The sequence below is a fragment of the Lycorma delicatula genome, chromosome 9 (assembly GCF_047948215.1).
Source record: "Lycorma delicatula isolate Av1 chromosome 9, ASM4794821v1, whole genome shotgun sequence".
Classification (NCBI taxonomy): Eukaryota; Metazoa; Arthropoda; class Insecta; order Hemiptera; family Fulgoridae; genus Lycorma; species Lycorma delicatula.
In genome coordinates this window covers 43,034,130-43,058,012 of record NC_134463.1, presented here as the reverse complement: position 1 = coordinate 43,058,012, position 23,883 = coordinate 43,034,130, and the positions used below count along the sequence as shown (strand labels likewise).

Genomic DNA, 23,883 nt, shown 5'->3' with positions numbered 1-23,883 from the left:
TTAAGTGCTTCTATATATGTATATATATATAATATATATAAAATTAAGTAATAGATATTTAACAATGATGACAATGTTAGTATTTTATTAAGGCGCTTCAAGGCAAAATAGTACGGTTTAATTTTGTTGCAAACGATATCAATTTGATCATCTTAAGAGAACTTGACATCTAGTAAAACATCCAAAAATTTAATTTTATGTGTAATAGTAATATTATCGTTATCATTAATTGCAAATTATGATAAAAATGAAAAATTATGTTTTTAACTTAAAACCCGGGAACCCGGAATTAAAGATTTCCACACATTGTTCCACATCGCAATGCTGGACGAAATTCGATCGATAAGCTCTGAGAAACAGGATCTACCAAAGACATGCTCTAGTAAGAAAGACCATTTATATTGACAGAGAAAATGTTGAAAGATATTTATAATCTTATAGTTTAAAGTCCAAAAAAAAATCTATCAGAAAACTGGCACAATAAGCAAAAATCTGAAGGATTATTAAGGACAGTTAACTAATTTTGACTAAACATTTAGAACTGTACTCCTACAAAATAACTGCAATTCATTTGTTACGCAATGCTGAGTTTCCTAAAAGTGTTGAATGCAGAGTGGTTTTTAGTTTTTAATTCCTTGCACGAAATTTTGGTTTTTAGATTTCATCGGAAATATACATTTTGACCAACCCTGAATTTATTTTGAATAGTTTCGGCGTGACGTCTGTTATGTATCTCCCATAACTCAATAACGATTAGCCGTAGGATGTTGAAATTTTAGATTTAGGACTGTTGTAACATCTAGTGGTCCACCTCCCCTTTTGACTGCAATCGAATGAACCAAAGGTATCGAAAAAAGCCCAAAATCTCCAAACAAATTTGGATTTTGGACTTTTTTTTAACTTCAGTAATAAGTACTCATTGAGAGCTTTTCAACGATATGTCATAAGTAGTAATTATTTTCATTGGTTTCAGAGTTATAGCCAAATAAAATTTAATTAATGAAATATTTGTATCTTACAAGGGAAAGGCATATCGGTTAATCACACTTTATCTCCTTTTTTTAACTCTTTTTTCTTTTTAATTTAAATATATTCATTTATTAATAGTTATTAACCTCTGATTATAAAAAAAGTTTTACAATAAATAATAATTCAATAACAATTAAAAAAATATATCAGAAGTTATTAATGAAATAAAATTGTACGTACTTTTTTTTAAATGTGTATATGTAATTTAATAGGCGTATAAGGAAGTCACGTGGTGTCCATTTCAGATTTTTTTATAACTAGAAATAACACAACTATTTTAAAAATTCGTATCCAAGATTAAAATTAATGTAATTGGAAAATGAACGAATTTTGATCTTCAGTCCCTTAAACGTCTCATCTTTTATTTCAAGACATTAAAAAAAGATCAAAAAATATTCCTTCAAGTGCCTCACCCTCTTCAAAAATATTTTTTAGCTTCAAATTAAATTCTTTTAGTTAAAAAGATTAGCAAGAACCAATTTAATTTTCATGTTATTTGGAAGATATTCTGTCTAAAATCTTTTTATTAAATTTAGAATTCTTTTATAATAAAATTAAAAAAAGACAGAAAACTATAATTTCTCTATTCACAATCCTAAAGACCAGTAATAATTAAAGGGTAATATTTTCCAAATTCAAAAAGTTGTGCCTCTCCGATTTATATTTACGCGCACAAGTATACACACACAAACTTATATATGTATATCATTTTTTACGCCTGTATGTAATTTTAAGTGTTAAATAAATTATTAAGCATTTAATAGTTTTATATTTGTCTATTGTTATCGAACCGGATGAAAGATCTAATCCGGATTTTTTAACAAAAATATCCGAATAATCTAAAAAATTCGAAACACAGAACAACCGGTATGTTTTTAAACGATCAAGAGATCCGATCCGCTACATGATATAGATATATTGTTATTCAGGCGAAGTGTTTCTCGCAAACTAGATGTCTGCGCCATGCGAGAAAAGCGTCGGATAAAGGAAACACTAAACATAAAATATGCATCGTCCATTACATTACACAATAATCGACGTCATATTAATATTGATCAAGGTTAAATAAATGTAATCCAAAACTAAAAACAGAAAAAAACACCGATCTTTAATGATACATAATTATGAATAGTGTACAAAAAGTAGCATAAAAAATGCTGGCGACGTGTGTGTAATAAAATTATAGTTAATCTAAAATGTCATGGAAACCCTAAAAAAATAATACTGAATAAATAAAACTATTAATAAAATAATAAACTAAATAAAATAATACTATTATTGAAGTTTCTTCAGGTCCATTTACAGGAATTTAAGTGTAAATGTAAATGTAAATCTAAATGTACGTTAAAGAAAAAACGTTAAAGAAAATTAATAATTGTTATTAAAACAATTATGTTTTTTCTTTGACATTTTACTCAGATCCTTTTTTAACTCTAAAAATAAAATTAACCATAACTTTTCTTTTAAAATTAAATAACTTTTCTTTTTATAACTTTAAGAATAAAATTCCCAGCGATTTGTAAATTCAAAACTACATGTTCATGACGTATTCTAAACTATTCAATTACTTTTGGTAATTTTCACCACGTGAAGTCTAAACGATAAATAATTAATTTAATTATTTGTTTCAAGCATAACACCGTTGAGGAACCCTTTACCCCGCTGAATAATTATGGTTTTGATCATTTTTCATCTCGCTCAATGTGACTCGCAGAAATCAAATTGATCATTCGATACGTATTTATTGAAAACTGTTATTTCCATCTAGAGAAATAAAGTATCGTATAAAAATACATACAAGATCGTCAAAAGACACTCCTCTACTTCCACACTTGCGCCATCGGGTAAAAAATATATTTTTACGAGCGGTTGTGAAAATCCACAATTTTGTGTAATCTAACGAATACCTATATGTAACGTAAAAATGAATTCTTGACTGCGGGCCTGGCGATTTCTCAGTTTATCTATTCCTTTTTGTTGCAACATAACCTATTATTAAAATTATTTCGCCGATCTCCGATCCGGAGGTCCTGAGTTCGAATCTCGGTCAGGATGGCATTTTTCATGCGCTACAAATCTCAATTCTGATATGGCAAAATTACCAAAGCAGTCATCTCAAAAAAAATGATTATTTCTGTAAGAGTTAACTACAATGTTGGAGTTTTAATCGCGGCTAAGTTTTACAAAAAGCTGACGAAGGTGCATCTCACTTTCGATGCACCCTTTCTACCTTTCTTTTTCCTGTTTAGCCTCCGGTAATTACCGTTCAGATAATACTTCAGAGGATGAATGAGGATGATATGTATGAGTGTAAATGAAGTGTAGTCTTATACAGTCTCAGTTCGACCATTCCTGAGATGTGTGATTAATTGAAACCCAACCACCAAAGAACACCGGTATCCATGATCTAGTATTCAAATCCGTGTTAAAATAAATGACTTTATTAGGACTTGAACGGTGTAACTCTCGACTTCTAAATCAGCTGATTTGGGAAGACGCGTTCACCACTAAACCAACCCGGTGGTTCACTTTCGATGCACCCACATTAAGTCAAACTCACGGATTAAATCGAAATCTACGGATTAAAATTAAATCTACCGTATACACCGACGTACCACGAGCATCATTTTATCCGGAATGACGGTTGCGAGATTAGCCTGCGTTTAGTACATCGATTTTAAGGTTTCACAGTAATGATGATGATGTAATCGTTTAACTTTTATAATTAATCTGTCCGTAAAGAACTGTAGCACAGACTTCTTTGTTTTAACTACGAACCTACATCCAAGCGAAATAAAATGACTTAGATAAAACAAAAAAAATTTTTTTATATCGCCAAATAAGCTTGAAGCTTGTGCGTGGAATATGGAATTTTGTACCGTGTGAAAAATGCCACGCCTGACCGAGATTCGAACCCGGGAACATCCGGATGAAAGGTCGAGACACGCTACCACTCCGCCACGAACATCAACTTTAGAAAATTAAATTCTTATTTACGACGTGGCCACACTTATCCGGAAGTCCTTTGCATTTCCCTTACACAAGCTATTCTTATTATGTACGAAAACATTTTATCGATTATTTTGTAATTATTTAAGATCAGTTTTCATTATGATAACGATCGTAGGTAAAAGATTCCTGTACAGTAAAACTACAGAACGGGTGATAAAAAGAGACTACGTTCATTCAACGTTGCAGGAATGTTATGTAATGTTGCTTAAACAAAGGAGTATAGAAATCGTGAAATTATTTCCTAGATCAAATCGGGATTGCGCATCGGACACAGGTTACTTCCGAAATACCATCGACAACAATTGAAAGTGAAGGTAGAAATAATATTCGGATACGAACTGTCGGTTATGAAAAACAATGCCGTTCGATGATGCCGACAGACTTTCGGATGATAAAAAATTACCTCTATAAATAATTTGTAAAAGATACATCTAACAAAAAGTTAAAAATATCCACCTAATATCGTCGAAAGAGCCCAAGAAAGGCATGGATGTATAATGAATTCATCCCATCAAATGCCTCAGGAAGAGTCAACTTCACGCTTTATTACGAAAACATTTTTCATATTTTTCACAGATATATTTAGGGGTCATACGATCGATCATGTAAAGACTGACCGATGGAAAGTGTGATCTGTGGAATGACATCTATTCTTCTACCTCTAGATGTCTAAGTGTACCGACTTTTTAAACCAAACTCCGTAAACCGATTCCCCAAGACGCCACACACGAGACATCAACACTGTTTTTGATACAAATTTGTAAGTGGATTACTGTGGTTTGGTCAGAAGTACCAGATGATTTGATTAAAAAAATTGTTCAAAAAATGTGTACTTCGAACGCCCTCGATTGCTGTGAAGATGACTATTTATGTTAAATTGTTTCGAAGAAAACTGGAATTTTACGTATGACAGAAACTCAGACACTGTTGAAATTAATTAATGTAATTAGCTACTATAATTATAATTTTAATTAAATATTTATAGTATAGACTAATTTACTGACATTATGCAAATAACAAATACTCTTGTTATACATTCATCTTATATGATGATTTTTAAAAATAAAATCCCAAAATTAACAAGTTTTTTACTTTTTTCAATTTTCCAAATCTGGATGCGCGTGGTACTTGGGTGCACACGCCATTATCCTTTATTTCTATTAAAAAAAAAAAACAATCGATGTTAATAAATATTAATTAAGATGACATTCAAATATAATATTTACGTTATGAAATTTTGTACTATTTTTCAACTCATTAAGGACAGTAGAATAATTAATTATATCGTATTGTTCTTGAACTGTTGCATTAATAAATTATAAAAGAAAAAACTGCTAAATCATCAGCTTTAACAAAAAATTGCTTGTCATTTTAAAGGATTATATACTGAACTGTCCCTGTAATTTACAATTGTCATCACGTGTGTTAATAAAAATCAATTTACGCTTACAAAAAAAAAAACAGTAATTTTATTCTACAGATATTAAATACAATGACCGAGTGACTTAGATTTATAGAAATCAAACTTTACTGTAATCAATCTGTCTATAGTGCTGTAATAGAAATAGTTTCGGGTAACTTGACACAATAAAAAAGTCGCACGCGTAACGACACAAAAGACGCGCTAAGAAAAGTGTTAAACAATACGGTTTTCCGTTACCTTTTCTCTCGATTGAAGAATTCCACTCCTTATGCTAAGCTTCCGAAGATTTGAATCCACTTACACCTGTATATCTAAAATATATATGGAACGAAAACGGGATCCGGGGATAACATTTTTTCGCCCGCATGCTACGTACCGAAGACCTATATTTCCTACCCTGTTTACGTTTTCTCTTGTAACTCTTCCATACATCCCAACCCTGTAGGGGAAAGACATCCGCCTTGTGACGCTTCCGGTCGCCACAACACCTCCCTCCGTTCCTAGCTCTGATGTACTTTAACGGGAATCATCTTTCGCCTTTTAAATTTTTACATCTCATAGTATTAAGCCAGGCCTCGTTGGGATGTCACCAATGTAAAGGCCTCGGTAGACATTTACAGCGGTGATTTTTAAACTCAGCTTTTTGCTTTCGCTGTAGGCCTCGTCCGAACATCTTGAATGTCCTACATCGTTGCCCTTTGAAATAGCTAACCGAATTCGCGGAAGCACGAACCCCGCGCCTAGTTCTACTTTTATTGAGCCACTTTCTTGTAAATGTCTCAAAATTTCGAGACAAATTAAAAAACAACATACCTCCAAAAATGTTGTTCGCAACAACGAAATTTAGTCCTAGTTCCCTTAGTGAAGTCCAGTTCATACACCTGACTTTAGGTTAATTTACAGACTCCGGTCTGGTCTACAAGGGAGAAGCGGACAGACCTCCTACTCCCACTCAGCTCCATCTCAGAGTTCTGCGTGACGTTTACTTTCTTCAACGATCGTCGAGATGCCGCTACACCTGACGGCTGCATGGGATCCATGCCCTAGGCGGTGCAGTCTCCATCCTGCCAACATATCGCTTCCATACATCCCAACCCCGTAGGCGAAGACACCCGCCTAGTGACCTTCCGGTCGCCATACTACCCCCCGCGTTCCATGTCCTGTTGGATCGAGCCGTACCGGATAGATTCTGAGTATAACGAGCTACGGTTAAGCTCAATGCACGAATGGATGCAGCCAGTTAACAAAGCAGCGTAAAATATTGGGAGACTTTCGAAACATCATACGAACGATCTGTCGAAGAAATCTTCTCATGAAATTCCATAGTGTTTTAAAACATCATATAATTACTGTAAACGGTGATGAAAATCTTTACTGGCGCAATTAAACAAAAATACTTTCTTACATAAGTTAAAACTTTTTTTATCAAGATCATAAATAAACAAAAATTATTTAATTTCACCCCCTCCCCAAAAAATGAATATATTTCTAGCTATATTTTGCTTCAGAAAAGAAGTTAATGAGGGTTTTTTGCATCAACATTTTCTACATTAAAAGGTTTTCAAACCATTGTTAAAAACTGTTTGCTCATCTCACTCTATTTTTAATTAAATTATAAATTGTAAAAAAAGATTATTTAAATAATTTTAAGTTGAAATCCATTTTGCAAGGTACCCATTCCATTTAAAAGCCTTTACTCTTTAATATTTCTTGATTTGAAATATTTTCTTAATGCGGTTTTTTAAAAATATTTTCATGGAAATATTCATTTTATATTAAGACTAAATTTGACGTACATAATATTTCCATTAAATTATAAATTTGTAAATGTCAGTAACCTAGTGAAACAAAATCTATCTACATAACTTTAATTATTTCATTAAATAATTCCATTTTTTCCCCTAACGTGTACGTTACAATCTGTTCAACTAGAGAACAATAAGCAACCCACCCCCAACCGACCAATGTGATGAGGTTGATTTGTATAACATGTAAATAAAGTATAGTCTTGTACAGACAGGCCGATCATTCTTGAGACGATTGGTTAATTCAATCCCAACCACCAGAGAACACTGTATCCACTGTCTAGTATCCAAATCCGTATAAAAGCGACTAATATTTACTAAGATTTGAACCTCAGAATATTCGACTTCGAAAATCAGCTGTTAAACAACTGATTTGCGACGATGAGTTAACCACTAGACCAGCCCGGTAAGCTACACAATATTTAACTAAGAAATCTTTTTGAGATTAGCAGACACACGCCGCTAAAAAATTCCATATCTAACATACAATATAATGAGATCCTGATGAATCCGGTCTATATATTACATCAGTTAAGCAATTCTTCTTAAAGCACGTATTTTTTTTATTTTTTATCCTATTTTTACTCCGGCAAGCGATGACACCTGCTTCAATACTTATAAGGGAAAGTATAGTTAGCGTCACAATTTGTAGGTACGTTTGCAAATGTCGACATTTCACGATCCCTTTCAACCGAAAAATACAAAAACCAAATGGAAAATTTCAGAAGGATGTATGTACGAACGTACTTTAATTGTTTGTTGGCCTATGTTTTGATAAATATTTCCGTCTGTCTGGACATTAAAACTTGGAATTTTTCTCAACTATCTCTCTAAACAGGACGTTGATGTCATAATATTTAATTAGACATGGTAATTAGACGAAACCCACCGGCTTCGTCTAGTGGCGAACGCGTCTTCCCAAATCAACTGATTTGGAAGTCGAGAGTTCCAGCGTTCAAGCTCTAGTAAAGTCTGTTATTTTTACACAGATTTGAATACTAGATCGTTGATACCGGTGTTCTTTGGTGGTTGGGTTTTCAATTAACCACACACTCAGGAATGGTCAAACTGAAACTGTACAAGACTACACTTTATTTACACTCATACATATCATCCTCATTCATTCTCTGAAGTATTATCTGAAAGGTAATCACCGGAGGCTAAACAGAGAAAAGAAAGAAAAATACATGGGGAGGAGTATTTAGCTTAATTGTAGGAATATCAACTTTTTGCGGGGATATCGAAGGAAACTGAAATTTGGTACAGCGGTAGTAATAATATTCGCATTGTTTACCGAACTGAAATTTTTAATGGATCGGCATATAGGTATTAATAATTAACTTTTCTTTTTTTTTACAGTTTATGTTAAGTTTTCAAAACGAATTAATTACTAAAACCTTATTAAGTTCTGAAAAAAATATTCATCAACATAAGTTATAATTTTGGCTCCGATCGGACAAGAGAACAAAGGTATACGGCCTTACCCAAAGTAACTATGATTTAGATTTTGCTTAGTTTTTCTGAATTACCTTGACTATTCAGCGTTTGTCCGTTTGTCGGACAGACAAGCGGGTAAGATGGTATTACATTTACATTTTATTAGTTTTCTTCTACTCGTAATATCATTAAACAGATTTTCTATTAAAGCACAAAATTTAATATAAATCTTTCCCTAAAATGGGATCATACAACGGGTTATTAAGTTTTATATGAGGTAAAGATACATATTCGGTTCACTATTATCACATAATGAAATACAGCCAGAACACTGCAACAGTGTGAAACCTTCGGTGTTAGAGGAAGGCGCGGGAATCGCGCTGCCGCGAATTGGTTAATTTGATAGTTGAGGGTTGTAAGTTATGGTAGGAGGTGGTGGTGGTGGTTGGAAGAAGTCATACGTAGGCGATAGTAGTTAGAGTAAATACACTTATGGAAATATCTGTCGAGGCATTTGCATCGGTGGCATCTTGACAGAGATCAAACAGATGACTGTGTTGTGTTATCAAGTTTAGAGGGTCTAAAAGACGACCTTCGGTAAAACCCATCTGGGCTACGAACGGAGTTGGTAGTATAATAACCGGGATAGTCACGCGGCGGGTGTCTTCCTCTACGGGACTCAGGATTCAGAAACCGATATCTAAAATCGTTTACTAAATTCGTTATCTAAAATCACTTCCGAAATAATTTTCCGTTTGTATTTCATAATTGATTCGATCGATTTAAAGTTACATTATAAAATCACTAGCCAGTAGGTTCTGGCCCCTAGATTCCCCTTGTATTCATTAAACTCATGCTTGTAAGAATAATAATGATAAAAATTAGTCTATTCAATTAATAACATCTACCAGTGTATTGTACTTTCTTCAGAGCAACAGTTTGGTCAGTACAGGACACGAACTTTGAGTGATCTGAAGAATGCGAATTTCAAAAATGTCCTCCATCTTAAAAATAGTAGTTATAACTGGTTGCCTGTCCTTCGTACGGACAAAAATGTAATTTTCCCGGTTCTTAGCGTTACCGTTAGTGGTTGTCTCACTACTAGGAAGTGACCGTATTTTGTTTCTATTTTTTTACTTTTTTTATGTTTCTTCGCCAAGTAACCACAGGTACAGCCAACTGCGTAGCACAGATAGTTACAGTAGCAGAGTGGCTGGTTGAACCGACGCGCCGTACACCGTCATACTCCTTAAAAATTGAAATTCAAAAATCCAGAAAATAGTTTTTACATATTTATCTGAAGAGTATTTGTAAGCTCAAATCGAGTAAGTATCTCTTTAGCATAGTCGGAAATGGGGAAAACTTTCAATCATTTTTCAAAATTTGTATATTTCTCTTCCAATTAAAAAATAATTTTTTAAAAATTTAGCACTGAAATAAAATAAAAATCATTAAGAACAAAACCTCTAACAAAAATTTTCATGCATTATAAACTCTTCACCAATCGGAAGCTTTACCACTTACATTAGTATTTTTAATATCGCTGTAATGTAAGCCGGTCCCTTCTTTCAAGAAGAAGCTGAAGTGTGAAGGGGGAGGAGTAGTATCAGACTAATAAAAAACTTGTATCCATCTGGCTTTGGGTGGCATAATAAACGCTAAGGACCTCCGCCTAGGAACACAGGTAAAAATTAAATTCGATGGTGAAAGAGAAGGAAATTCTCGATAGTCTAGAATTTCTCAATGAACTTAGGAGAGTAAACCTCGAAGAAAAATCCTTGCATATTTGGGGGTAGTGTGGTGGCAGCCCCACCGACCAAACTTAACTTGGCCACCGCTCGTAAGCGGCCAGGGAATTCATGTGATACTGACAGATGCCACAATCGCTTAGGAAAAAGAGCAGATTTAAGTGCTAAAAACTTGATTGTAAACAACAACAACAAAACCGGGCGGCGGAAAAATTAAGTTTATGTACATGGAATAAGTTTATTACAAGCGAGGAAATGAATCGACGAATTTTCTGAAGGTTACAAATGAGAGATGTTGCTTTCCTCTCTGAAACTAAAATAAAACTTAAATGTAATAAATACGTTGAGGAAGATTTTAGATAGGATTTGAATATTTTTAATCTGAAGGAAAGATAAAAGAATACAAAACAGATTGATGTGAACATCTGGATCGTAGGATGGTATGGAGGCAGATCGATTATCTCGCGTGCTTCAGAATATCAACCGATATATATATATACTTTTTTGGGGGGAGTTTTACGTATGAGGACGCCAAGAAATCTGCTCGCAAATATCACAACGCGCCCGTATGTGGTTATGTCAATTCCAGCCAAATCGACCTGGGTCGATCATCCAGGACCGACTAAAAAACCCGTCCCCCTGTCAGCGACATGCCCGATACTAACCTTTCGGCATTACTCGGAACATGCCGCTCCGCCGCGTCACCAGACGTCAGGAGAAGGGAAACTAAGTCGCACAGAATGGAACCACAATGATCTCAACCTCGGCGACCAGGCAACACACTACCCAGACGCAACACAATACAAGACTAAAGAGCGTAGATGCCTTAGCCGCTAGACTTAAATAAGCCTGTAGTATTTCATGACAGAGGCAGAACTTAAGGTCCAAAGCTTCACGCAGCTTAGCATAGGCTTAAAAGACTATTTCCCAAAAGAATAACGACCAGCAAAGCTCGACCAGTAATGTTCGACTGCAGTCGAACATATACAAAACAGATTGGTGTGAACATCTGGATCCTATGGAGGCAGATCAATTATCTAGCCTGCTTCAGAATATCAACCGATATTACAGGTTTTTTTTAGATGAGGTGGGGGAATACTATTTACATACGCCCCACAGGGGGAAGGGCAGTGTAGAACTAGCAACAGGTTCCGCTAGATGTTATTACAGGTTAGATTACCTCATCCTTGAAGTAATGAAGAAGTTGATCATGATATCGATATTAACAGTGACTAAATGATAACTATATTCATTCATAATACTCTTGATTCCAGCAAAGAAAAATATAATATTTTATCTCATCCTCTAAAATCAATAATTTTTAGAAATTTTGCTTTTATTATTTCATTTATATATTGATATTAGGAACAAAAAAATTTAACAAAAATATTTAAAATCCGTACAAAGCTGAATGTTTTAGATAAAGCAGGATAAATCAAATTTGTAGATAATAATAGTTAAACAATAAAAAAAGACGTGCATTATTCAAAATATTACGTTGTATGGTAATGTACGATGAACTCATGATCTTTTGAAATAAATAATTTTCTTATAAAAAAAAAATAATAATAGTAATTATTCTTTTTTTTATAAAAATAAAAATAAACAAAAGAATATTTTTTATTATCTTGAATATAATTAATTGATGACGAATGAATCACTTTCTAAGTGAAATATAAAAAAAAGAAAATCATAAGATTACATAAATATTTTGCTCGATTCAACGTGGCCAGCAGTCTAATAAATTTTTTATCATTTATATGTATATTTATATGTGTGTGTATATATATGTATATGTATATACAAAATACATTTGCATTTATATGAGAGAATAGGAGATATGTTTGTTCAACAAGACTAATACATAAACTACAATATTATGTAATCGAATGAGAATAGTAGGTCAGACCTCGTAAACTAGAGCCGAGGTATAATAATTCTAATGCACGTGGTACAGTGAATGTTAAAAATGCATCTTCACCGTCTATATTTAACGTACGTCACAGTTTCATTTTCTTTATCGTTAAATTTAAAATTAATTATTTCTTAGAGTAACGTAATAAAATAAAATAAAACATATTACGTAAAAGTTAATAACTTACTATTATTTAAAACAATTACAATTAAATAGATAATTTATTTTTATTTTATTTATGTGTACGTCGCAATATGTTCCAACTAGTGAACAATAAACAACCTTTCCCCACGACACAATGAGATGAGGATGATAAATGAGGTAAAGTCATGAACAGACTCTGGTCGATCATTCCTGAAACGTGTGGTTAATTGAACCCCAACCACCAAATTACACCGATATCCACTGTCTAGCATTCAAACCCGTATAAAATATTATTACTAGGATTTGAACCTCAGAACCTTCGACTTCGAAAATCAGCTGTTAAACAACTGATTTGCGATGATGAATTAAATCACTAGACTAGCCCGGTGGGCTAAATAGATAATCTGACTGCAATAACAAATTTTGATGAACGCCATTAAATCCGATTGTATGTTTATTTGCACGTAATTTCATCGATATGAATCGATTGAACAAATTGCTGTTCTGCTTGTTTAGACGAATAAATAAATATAAATTTCATCGGTATTGGACTCGAAAAATTTTACACCATGAATTTTTTAGGATAACTCGATATTATAGCAGTGAAAAGCTCATTTCTAGTAGGTCGATTAGAATCTAAGATTTGATTTTCCATCAGATTTGAGAAGAGAGTCATCCGTAGAGATTTAACATTGGTTTAAAATTTAAATATTGCATTAATCGAGCAAGTTTATTTTTCCCCAAAAAATTGTACTTCAGAAATAATTTACTTGGCATTAAATAATATCAAAATGGTTCTCGTCCCTTTGTCTTTTTCTTAATTTTTCATAAAATTGATATTGATAATTTATTTGTAAAAATTGTCAGAAAATATGTCACAATATAAAATTGTAAATATATAAACAAGTATAGCAAAGTGCACAAATAATAAAAGAAATAAAATTATTTTTGGCACAGCCAGTATGCGTGAGGAACTTTATTATATATTTGTGGGTAAAATAAAAAAATAGATAAAAACATATTCAACATGTATTATTTAATATGCAGTAGACAATTAATTAATAATAAGTAAAACACAAAAAAAGATTCAGATAATAAAAATTAAGGTAATTAAAGAAAAAATATAAAATATTACCAGAAATTTAAATAAAAATAAACTAGTGGCCCCTTGCTGCTTAGTAGATTTATTATTACAAAGTAATGTTTTACATTTTTTTTAAATTGGCTAAAACCCTAGCGTACCCATGCTGATCCACAGCATTATTATTATTATTTTTTTTTGGGGGGGATATATGGACATCGATTTCTACGGTCATTAGCCCTCCTCTCATTCTTTAAAAAATATTTGAATCACCATCAGGTTCGTCATATGTAAGGGTGTAAAGGGCCCTTACATTTTATTTAATAACACCAAAATTATCAACACAGAACATTTAAGCACAAACACTGAGAACACTTACAGGATGTAAAGGGCTCTGATATTAAAAAGAAGCAATAAATAAAAAACAAAACAAAAATAAAAAAAAAGAATCTCTTTACAATACCAACATTATTCATATCCGTAGAATCCATATCCAGAGAGTCCATATCCATAGAATTCTTTTCCTTCCCTTCTTTTTTAAGCACTCCCAGGGCAACCGAAACCGCCGTTAAGTAGCACATCAGCCGCACCAGGATGTCGAGGCAGTTGACTGCCCCCTAGAAATTGTCACGTAGGACTTAACCCATCGGGATCCCCCCCCCCGCGTCATTGGAACAATTAGACCACCTGTTCAGGACGGCTAAGTAACCTCTCGGCGGGGAGGCTGCCCTTCCCGGTACTGATCTACCTGGCTCCAGGCATGCTTTGCGTATACCCTTTGCCCCGCGCCCTCCGTCCTCCCTCGAGGGTCTCCCATGCTATCATCGGATACGCCCCGACTCCTACATTCTTGCGTGCAGGCGAGCCCGGGTGTCCTAGGCAAGAGGGCTAATTCCCGGCCCTATAAGTGCCACGTTTCAAAACCCTTTTTTTTTTGTTTTATCCGTAGAATTAAACTACTTCATTTAGAGAATCTTTACGAGAGCTTGAAATTACTTATAGATTTGTTAGTAGTCCACAGGTTTATAGATAAAACACTACTTTTTTCTTCTTTTCCACTTTCCATATCAGCAGCAATATTATTTATCAGTCCGAACCTCTTTCTGAGATCCCCAAATATAGTGTACTTTTCCATTAGATGCTTGACTGTAAGTACTTTATTACAAACACCGCACATTGATCTTTCTTCGCCGGTTAGCAAATATGAATTTGTTAATCGCGTGTGACCGATTCTAAGTCTGGTCACCGCTACTTGTTCTCGGCGAGTCAGCTTCACGTCGCTCTTCCATTTATTATTATAATGTTACATATTTTAAAAAATCGGCTAAAAACCTATTCCATGTACAACAACTCTTCTCACCCCAACCCCCTTATTTTATCTTTCCTTTCCTACCACAAGCAAAACGCGGCCTCTGAACCTATTACCAGTCTGTCCAGACGTTCTACTGGATAGATCAAGCTGATTTTTTGTTATTCCACTCGAAATGGCTCGCAGATATGTCATCATCATCCACCGACCTTCAAAGTGATTTTCCTGTGAGTTTTTTAAACTCACAGGAAACTCACTCTGTAAATTACCTAGGAAAGTTCCTTAATTAAGGAGTAAATGAGAATTTTTTGAGGATTTCTAAGAGAAGACTTAAGTTAGAGGTCCGATGACGCTTAATGATATATCTTTGCGTTATTCCGAACAGAACAAAAAAAAATATCAGCTGGACGGATAGTCCAGTAGAACGACCACATGTACTGGAAATAGGATTTCAACCCGAGTTTTTTTGCTTTTAATATAAAAGATGAAAATAAAATAAAATTAAAAACAAGAGATTGACAAATTAGTTTTTCATAATAAATCATCGAATGATCAATACAATAATATAGTATTATGCAAATAGATATCATTATATTAAGTTACATTATTACACATCACAGAAGTTTGCCCTAGGACAGCTTAGGAAATCAAAGGGAATCCTGAAGATTTCCTGATGGCGACTCCAGAATCAGTAGCATATATTAGTTTGTTAAATCTTTGTTTGTAATTGGTGTTGTGTTTTGGTGCATACGCTAAATAAATAAATAAATAATTACATTAAGTGACAGACTAACAGCTAATTTGAAAGAAAAAACTACAATATAATCTTACAATTACAAACCTTCCCCCGATAAATATTCGCCATGAATTATAAAGAGACGCTTGAAGGAAAAAGTCATACGATGATTGTAATTTTTAAAATTATAATTTTTTTAAACTTAATCTTCGTGAGTTCATATGTGACTCGTTACTGAAAAAAAAACCACTCGATCAAACGTGTCCAAATGTTTTCATTAAATAGCTTGTTATATTACCTTATCGTATACAAAATTTCAAATCGTTATGTTTAGCAGTTTTTAAGTGGATATTCAATTTGTAAAACCACATTATTTTGGGACCTATACGATGCACAAAACGAGGCAAGGTTCTATACCTTCATTTTTATTTTTAATAAACAGAACCGGTTCCTCTTTCAATTCCCAGACCCCTATCGATTAAGAAATAACTAAATCGTTTTTTTCCCTAAGCCAAAAAATTAAATATTCTTTAAAAAAACTAAACGCTACCTATGTCACTTAGTGACAACATATTAGGTTAATTAAAATGTAAAATTACAACACGAACGGCAGCATTCCTAACTAACCGTTTGATTTTCGTTTCCTAGATTCTTCAAATTTATCTATACATATATAAACCGATTCATAAAGAAAATAATATCCATTTTTTAATCTTGTAGTATCTGTGTGTATAAGTAATATGATGAAGAGAAATATGGTTTAGATTAATGATGGATGATTTATCCGCTAAAGTATTTCCATCAACTCTTGGACAAAGCCAAGGTAGCCGTAACAAGGTGTACTATTAATATATATATTAATTAACAGTAGGAATAGTAACTTTTCCTCTAATTACACACACACATTCATTGTAATAAGGTAGAACATAAGAATAGGTACAACTAAAGGTATATCAACTTTTAGGTTTCAATATAAACATAATATTTATGAATGATAGGGATCAATTAATGGAATTGAATTAGGACTACTCTCTTTGAAATTGATTAAAATCAACCGATGATTTAAGTTAATGGCCTATTATACAGCAGTATAGCTTATAAGAAAAATAATAATATTGAAAGATAGGAGTCATTTAATAAGAAAGTTAAAATTTATTTTAAAATAGAAAATATTCGTAAAAATAAAATTCGAATCAAATGTAAAATCAACAATTAAAAAAATATATATTAACATCGTGGTCACTAAATCTGAACATCGGGTAAATGTTAAATAAAGAATGTGTATCGGTCAACCGGTTAACAAAATCATAATATACTCGTTAACAAGGTACTTAGAACGTAAAACTAGTAATAAATGATTTAATACAGGCCGACCAGAGATTGCGCAAACCAGGTAGTAAGAGGTAAACGCATACCACTACATCCATCCGTTCAGTGACCTCATACCATTTGATGTTTTATTAACATATAAACGCTTATAAAAAAAATTCTTATATTCAATGCGTGATCGATCTTTAACAATAAATTTAAATCGTACGTCTCCTGATTGAAACTTTTTAATTTTAATGGTATCCTTATACTATGTTGTCATGTAATTTATATACCTTTTTGTAATTTATCTATTAATAACTTTAGAAACACCTATTTTATTTAAATAAAATATTCACCGTTTCAAAACTTCAGAATGGCTAGTTGTATAGCGTTTAAGAAATATTTTCCTATTTCAACGCCATTAATTTAAATCAGAAAAACGATTTTCTGATATATTCAATCAAAATGTTTTTGCAACTGACACAACAATTTTCACTGTACCGTATAGTAGCCGAGCGCTCTTCCCTTTTACTCGTGAAAATTTTTTGTAAGTTTTTATAAGTTTCTGTTATGTATTTTATTTTATCAAAATCTTTAAAGAATCAATATTAAATCTTTTATATAGAGTGGAACCGTTAACGTTTCTTAGGATGTATTTTTTCTTTTTTTTTCTTCCCGTTCGGGAACACTGCTTGTGTGGTTTATGGGAGGGTTTGCTGACAGCAGTAGTCGAGTTCCGAGCAGCCTTGAATACAGTAAACAATGGATTCCGTACTCCAGCGCATATTTTGCGTGGAAGAGTTTGATTTAAGCTAGTCGATCGAGTTCATACAGGAAGAGTTTCATCATACGTTCGGTGATGATCGATGACTCGGGTTGTACTTTCAAGAAGAATAATCGGCCAATGGGTGGACGAGTGGATACGTTCTCATCGAAGTCCCGATCGGTTACATGAAAATATCGAGTACGTGAGAAAGTTCTTGGAAAGGAGAACGATCTTGGAGAACGGTTATAGAGCGATGCAATAGCATTCTCAAAACTTCAATTGCTCAGACAAAAGTGTACAACAAATTTTAATCATATTTGTATTTTCACCCGCATAAACTGCAGATAATCCAGGAAATAACTGTTACGTACAAAGCGTTTTATCACGTGGACGAAGACCTCGAGAAGCGTCTCATCGTGAGAAACGATTCTCGCTTAACAACTCTATAAGCAAAGATAACTGCCGAAATAATACGTCTACAAATCCACGCCGACTCCAAGACTGGTCGTTATAAAGTCCTAAGATCGTTCTGTGATTGCCGTTTCAGCACAGAGAATTATTAGGCACTATTTTTGAGGGTGGTAGCGGTAATCAACCACCTTTGAATGAATGACATGAGCGCCGAACGTGATAATCGCATGTCGAAAACTTTCTTCCTACTTGAGTTGAGACGTCACTACTGAAATATGCCGAAGGCATGATTTCAGCAGGACGATTCCACAGCCCGTGCAGCAGGACTCTCATTGAATACCTTTCGAGCTGCACCATCCGGCCGGCTCCCTTTTCGGTTTGGTGACATTTAGTGGTCGTCTCGTTCGCCGGATCTTACCGAGCAGACTTTTATTTATGGAGATATTTGAAAGCTCAAGTTTCACTCATAATCCTGCGTGACTTTAACATCAAAATTCGTCAGGAAATTGCGGATCTTACGTAAGACACCTTGCGACATATTAAATGTAACTGGAAGATAGCAGTAATTCCTTTACTGTCGTAATTCAAGACGTTGATTTATCCATGTAATTGTACTTATTACTGTGTATAATAATTGTGTTATCCTATTTTCAAAATTAGAAAGGTTAAATTTCGCACCCTGAATTTTGCAACCCCTTCTATCCAACATTTTTTTAAATATCAGTGGAAGAGAGGGTTTCAATTTCTAATAGAAAAAGTTTAGGTTTTATTACACGATTACCCAAAACGGAATGTAATGTAATTAGGGCGTAAGTATGTAAGTTTGTTACATCGTAGCAGCTGAACGGCTGAACCAACTTAGGTGTATGACCCACGTTGGAATCCTTACGTTACCGGGAGTGTCAGAGGCTATATATATATATATATATATATATATATATATATATATATATATATATGTTTAAATAAATTTTTAAATTTTGAAAAATTATACTATAAGAAAGAAGCATTTGGAAAAATATAGTTAAAAGAAGAGACAGACTTACAGGCCACATACTAAGGCATCCTGGAATAGTCGCTTTAATACTGGAAGGACAGGTAGAAGGAAAAAAATGTGTAGGCAGGCCACGTTTGGAATATGTAAAACAAATTATTAGGGATGTAGGATGTAGAGGGTATACTGAAATGAAACGACTAGCACTAGATAGGGAATCTTGGAGAGCTGCATCAAACCAGTCAAATGACTGAAGACAAAAAAAAAATACTATATACATATAACGCAAAAAATCAATACGTTGAACGAAATGAGCAATGTCATTTCCAAGATGGGAAGTTTACAGTACGTGAACATTAAAACCAAGTTAAATAATTTAAGTAAGTCATATTGGCATAAAGACTTCACGGATCTAATAGCAGTGGTCCGAAATTTAAGGACTCCCCATTTCTACATTACAGTGTCATGTTGTACTGGTCGAACATCCAATTTTGTTTGTTTATTTTTTTGGCAGTCGTATTTTTTAATTTTTAACAGATTTAAAACTTGTTTCTTATCAAATTATTCCTATCAAATCTTGAAAAAAAAAATTAAATTCAAATCTATTGTAATTTTCAAAAATGTAAACGGGTCAGATTTCTTTGTTGATAGAACGAAATTTTTTACTATTTATATAAAATCTATCAGTTCAATCCGTACGTATTATTTATGTATATTTTATATAATTCTTACTCCGGACTAAATGCACTGGTTTCGATATTTTATTTCGTACAGGAGTCCATTTAAAACTCCCGTTGTTAGTTTCTTACTAATAACACAAGTTAAATATTTTATAGTTAGTAACATCAGAGGATCGGCCATCGTGGCGCGAGTGGTGGTCCTGAGATGTGTGGTTAATTGAGACCCAACCACTAAAGAACACAGGTATCCACGATCTAGTATTTAAATCCGTACAAAAGTAACTGCCTTTAAATAAAAAAATCTCACACTTGCAGATATTTATTTACGGGGAGTGATGTAAGGATCTTTTCACAAGAACAGTTCTCATACCTGGAAGAATTGAAAAAAATAACATAACTAAATTTGTATATGGGATTACTCCTTTAGTGTTTCAGCGTGTATTTTCGAACTTATGGAAACCTATGGACTCCCAAAACAATAAAATTGTTAAGATTTCGGCGAGAGTTTGGCGTCAATTGAAACATCAAAATTCAACAATTTATTTATTTATACTTCTTCAAAAACATATTGTACGAATCAAAAAAGTACAGATATGTATGAAAGGCGATATAATAATTATTATATAACTTTCCTACTTCATTTTCTCAAACACAACACCGTTAATATTATATTTATACACCGTTAAATATTTTATTCCTCTATTAATATTGTAACTAAATGATAGAACTTTTTTAATACAAAACAAATATGAAATCAAGAAATAATTGGAGATAAACAATTTTTTTATGTGCTTGTATATATACTTAATAACACGTCATATAATAAAAACATTCATCAAATTTTCTCATATATGTTGACTGAAAATGCATATGATAACCGTATCTCCTATAAAAAAAAATTCATTATATTAAGGATAATTCCTGTTTCTATCATTGCTATTTGAATATAAAAAATTAAATGTTCGTAAACATCGGTGCAGTTTCATACGGAATAATATTAATAAACACAAATTAAAATATTTAATCATACCTGCTGCATATTATTATATAAAGATTAACTAATCTAGGAAAATGATTAATACTCTTATTGAATAAAGAAATAAAATAAGGTAAGTAATTAAAATGATTTAAATCAGTACATAAATACTATGTAGTAATTGGTTGGATTATTTTTCTTTAAATTAACGTTAAATATAAATGCGACAACAACCTAATTACAATAAATATTAGTTAATTGACTGATAGTAATTATAAAATTTTAAATACCGTAGTAATAACAGTGTATTTATAATCGTCATTATTATTAAAAAGTTTCCGTTGTGAAACAGGGTTAGTTAAAAATAAAAAATAAAAATTTAGTTATTGTACTTTGTTTTTGTAGTTTTATTATTAACAAAAAATCAATAATTAACAGATGGAAATTGATATAGGCAGACGTTAACTCGAATATTTAAGGCAGCTTTAAAAAAAGAATTAATAAATAATACATTTGTAATAAAAAATACTCATAAATATATTAAATTTATCTAAAAAAAAAATAATCGTGTACGTTAATAAAAATATTATAATTAAATTGTATACGACCGGATGTATAAATTGCGTCAACTTTGCATAACATCCTAATTTCAATTTCAAGTAATATCAGTACACGATATGTTAAATTATTAATTATCTGATGAGACAGGTATATTTGTTTGAAGAAATTAGAAAGTTTGGTTCTAGTTGGAAAGAAATCTTAATTACAGGTCAAACGTTTTTTTTGTACATCCAACGAATAGAAAATAACAGCTCTCATCAGGTCTTTATTGGTGTAAATCCGATCCAGTAACCACAATAAGAAGGACTCTGTAAACGGTAGACGGCCACTTAGCACGAATAGAGTAGATGTCCAGACAAAATCCAAAGAATATTTCAGGACAAACACGAGGCAAAGCTGACAGGTAAGAGAAATCCATCTAAAGAAACGCTTCAAAAATTCTTTGGATAGTAGTTCCCATCTTGCAAAAACAAGTATTATAATTAGATCAGAACATAATTGTACATAATATATAGTCCACGTCAGGAATGTTAGATTCACTGTTTGAAGAGAACAAAATGCAATTGTTTTAGACAAATGTCTAAAAGAATCGTCGACAAATGTCTTTTAGATATTTGTCTAAAAGAATCGTGCAAAATCTTTATCGAAGCAGTAATCCAAAGTATACAATATTAATGAAAAAAAGTGAAGTGGATGTTACAAATATTAATCTGTATGTTTTTACAACAGATATTTAATATTTTTAAGTATCAGTTAATTAAACGTAAAACGAGTATCCAACAAATTAAGGCTTATTTAATCAATAAGACAAAAATACTTAATAAACGAATAATATTGTTTCTAAAAGAGAACATTTTTTTTATTTTACACCGTGACAAGACCACTATAACGGACTAGGGTAACAAATTTCTTCCACTTAAGAAGAAAGAAAGAGAAAATAATAATGAAAAGAAGAATCTAGAAGGAACTAAAAGAGATTATTTTCTTAGATAACAGGTTTGCTTAATAATTTGTAATACCGAAAATAGCACCTCCAAAAGCTCTTGTACGACCAGTAGGATTACCGGATCAGAATAAGAAATTATAGAAAGACTTAAGGGCGCGGACAATGAAAATTATTACGCTTCAACAATTAAAGAGACAAGTCGGATACTAGTCCTGCAGGCCAGGGGATATAAATACTACTAAGGACCAGCAGACAACGTCAGTAGTTCGGTGAGGCCGTGTTCGACGTAGTCGTGATAACAAGCGATAACAGTCAGTAGTTCGGCTAGGCATTGATTTCAGAGATAAATGGAGCGTTAAAAACAATAATGGAAAGAGTTGTAACAACAGGAAACGAATTTGGAATGAAATTAAATGATTGCACAACAAAAATTATGAACATCGATAAAGAAGGTAGAGAATTGAACATTCGGTGAGAGGAAAAGAAATTAAGAGCAGCTGAGATTATTTAACTCTTTAGGAAGGATAATTATCTCGAATGGAAGCTATACTGAGAGATGAAAAGCAGAATTTACAATGGAAAAAAGATAGTTTAGAAAGGTATAAGAATTGGTAACAGCAACAATATTACCATCAGAATTACGGAAAAAATTCTCAAAATGGTTTTTGGAGTGCGGCAACGGGTGGAAGGGGAAACATGGACCGTTAAGAAGAAGAAAAATGAGTAATATTTTGAAAGTTCCGAAATACAATAATAGGAAAAAATAGAGAATATTAAACGGTATGACAAAATAAGAAATGAAGAGTTGCTAAGAAGTGTGGGGGAAAGAAAGATATTATAAAAAGGGAAATGTCATGAATTAGGAATGTATTGGGAAGGATTGTTTTTGAAAAGAATCATAAAAGCGGAAAAATGAAAAGGAAAAAAAAACGAATATTTTTTTTTGGACATTGAAAGAGGAAGAAGGAATTTGTCCTAAGAAATTTTCTTATATTTGTCAAGTATATACTTTAGATGATGTGCTGCCGACTTTCAGACGCATGCGGTTACTTGTTTGTTTTTTGGCAATCAAGTTTTAACATTTTCTGAAAAACGGGTAAAACTGAAGTTCGAGGGTACAATCCGTTCAATGAATATTTTTTTCAAATAGTAAGTTAAAATCTCCTCCAAATCCTATATTTTTTTCTGTAACAGAAATAAATATGTACTCGAAACAGTGAAAAATGAACAGTGTAATATCTTAAGTAAGACCCATTTTAAGTCATCTTGCTTAAAAGGGTTGCTCCCTACTTCCATAGGGAGCAAGTACTAGTACTCCCTAGAGAAGTAGAGAGCAACCCGCATCAAATAAAATTCAAATATAAAAAAATTGAATTGCTCCATGAGTGGATATATATATATATATATATATATATATATATATTGTGTTCAATCATTTGACTGGTTTGATGCAGTTTTCCAAGATTCCCTATCTAGTGCCAGTCGTTTCATTTCGGTATACCCCCTACATCCTACATCCCTAACAATTTGTTTTGCATATTCCATACGTTCCCTGCTTGCACAATTTTTCCCATCTACCTGTCCCTCCAACATCAAAGC

The 23,883-nt window shown here is 32.8% G+C and overlaps 1 protein-coding gene across 1 annotated transcript in view; it reads left to right on the top strand.

Annotated features, from left to right (window-relative positions):
- The window catches only part of LOC142330499 (multiple inositol polyphosphate phosphatase 1-like), a 461,575-nt gene that overhangs the window by 200,998 nt on the left and 236,694 nt on the right, over positions 1-23,883 (top strand). The window lies entirely within an intron of this gene.